Genomic DNA, 2,696 nt, shown 5'->3' on the forward strand with positions numbered 1-2,696 from the left:
ATCCGCCAACTCAGCGGTCAAATCAGACTTTAGACTTTTATATGCCGCAACTTAATTCTCCCTCCAAATTCGGTTTTCCATCGGGCGCAATCTCCGCCGTTAGATCTGGAGCCCCTAGATCCTACGGTATTTGCTCTTATCACGCTATTGACTTACTCGGATGTTAGCTCGCGATGAGAGCGGTTTTCTATCTCTTCCGTCGAACACACATCGTTCGCTATATGGCATCGCTGGGTCTCTTGACAATTCTGCTTACCGCCCAACACGCCTCCAATATTCCTCTGGTTTTGGAGTGCAAGACCCACCTTTCGGTTTAGCGCTTTTCTCATGATTTTTTAGCTTCCCTTGTGACCGAGTGCTCAAGGCCTTTTCATTTCGAAGGGTTTTTCCCAGCGAAGTGCGAATCACGCATAAGAAACGACCTCCATTTTCTGATCCAGACTTCCTAATTGCTAGTTTGCATCCTGCGCGGTCTCGATGGGCCTCGGTCAGCGCACTTTGACTGAGGTCCTCGTCATTCCTTGCTGACTACAAACTGCCACTGTCCAGAGGTCCTTCCTGATAGCTCTTTGTTCACAAGTTTTTGGAGTCTGTCCTGATTTGATGCGGTCATAGAACTCTGATAATTTTCATGGATCCAATTCGAATCAATTAATTTACACATAGTTCATTTCCTATAAGTTTAAACAACATAATGACTAAATGTAAAAACTTAAAAACTCAAAAAAAAGTAAGAGGTGCATATTAACTACTATGTCAAACTCTTAGCAACTTTGATTCCTAAAGCCAATCATGTAGCATGTGTGTCCATAGAAACTTGATTACACAAACTTTGTATGCATTGAGATGTGGAACTTGGAAATTAGGAAAATAGGTATTGAGTCCATCCAAACTAGAAGTTGTCCATGATGCACTTAAGACATGATTCTAATTCCTTCTATAGTTGGGGTGAGTTAGTGAATCAAATTGTGTCAAAATATGAAAACTATGTAATATTATTGAACTGAAAAAATTTTGATGTATCAAATTTAATAATGTTAATATTAGATTGTTGCAAAATTATAAATAGTATAGTTTTATTATTCGTGGAATAAATATCAAATAATATTTAAATAAGAAACTATATTTGAATTTGTGAGAGAAAATAAAATGAGGAAAAAGAAATTTAGTAGCAATTGGAGATACATGACGCAATGACATAATGTCAAAACAGTTTGGACATTTATAACAAGATAAAAGGATGATTTAATCAAGAGATGGGGATTTTCAAATTTGAACCATGGGAGTATTGATTAAATGTGGGAAAATATGTGTATTGGACTTGAAAATGGATGAGTAAAGATCTAAAGATATGGAAATGGTCCATGTTAATGGAAGTTAGAAATAATTTATTTTATATATAAACGAGGGTTTGCTTTCGGCTTGACTGTTTCACCATGACGACTCCGAGCGGAGCCAGCGGCGTGGAAGGGAAGGAGAATCTGGAGAAATCCACAGAGGCAAGGATTCCATTCTTAAATCCATTTCTCTGCCCTGATTTCCCTTCAGCCATAAAAGTTCACGAATCTCCTACTCAAAATCATGGCCATTATTTGGCTGCCATTTTTTTAATTGATATTTCGTCCATTGCTTTGGAGGAGATTTGTGCATTAGAATTGCAATGAACATTTGTAGATCTCGATTTATACTGTAAATTTAAATCCAGATCCAGCTTGTTGATTGATTGAATCAAAGTGATTTCTCGGGGGATGATATAATCCAACGGCTGCTGGACGCAAAAGAGAGCAGATCAGCTAAACAAGTCCAACTCTCGGAGGCCGAGATCCGACAACTCTGCTTAAATCATGGAGCTGGCGGGCAGATCCATGGTGGCCCGCGAGTGTGTTTGGGAAAAGACATGGCGTTTATTCAGATGAAGTATGTTGCGGCTACTGTGATTTCCATGTTTAGATTTCGGCGCCATGCTGTGGGAACTCCATAGCTCATTCACTGCTTGATTGTGCGCATGAAGGGTGGTTTTCCCGTCGTCGTCGAAAAAAGGAGGCGCGGTGCTATGGAGTCCATCAGTTTGAAATGAGGGCCGGTTAGCATGGTGATGGACGAGCCATAACAGTTGGGTTCGAGTTTCTTTGGTAATATTCTGCCACTGCAACAGTAAAATGTGGTATTTATAAATGTTTTGGAATTATAAACATTGAGCTTAGCTAACTCAATGGAGTGGTTTTGTAAGAATTAGCTACTCTAACAAATCATGCAGGTAAATCCAAGACAATTAAATTAGAAAGATGATGCAAATGTATTATGTGGTGGGTAATAAGGTTGAATTGCACCAAATATTAATTTTATGCAACAGTAACACTAAAGGAGCAACAACAACTTTTATGGTGGACAGCAAAGTAGATGTTTGTTTGAATTAGTGTGGTTTGTGGAATAGACTCCCTAGCATGTTATAAACAAGTCCAGTTGTTGTAATGGTCATTGTATGTACCCAGAAACTCCAAAATGTTAAATGAAATGTAAGCCTTTTAAAGGTATTTGAAAGTTCGTGGTGATCTCAAAACCACTTTGTAATGGTTTATGGTCAGCCTGAAACCATCTTTTGTCACTGTAAAGTGATGGTTGGTGGTGAGCTAGAAACCATCTATATAGTCTTTGTGACTGAAGTGCCTTTGTGGCCAACTTGCCTTTGTGGCAGA

The sequence above is a fragment of the Pinus tabuliformis genome, chromosome Q, assembly GCF_031772625.1.
Source record: "Pinus tabuliformis cultivar Carrire ecotype Pingquan chromosome Q, CPIR1, whole genome shotgun sequence".
NCBI lineage: Eukaryota > Viridiplantae > Streptophyta > Pinopsida > Pinales > Pinaceae > Pinus > Pinus tabuliformis.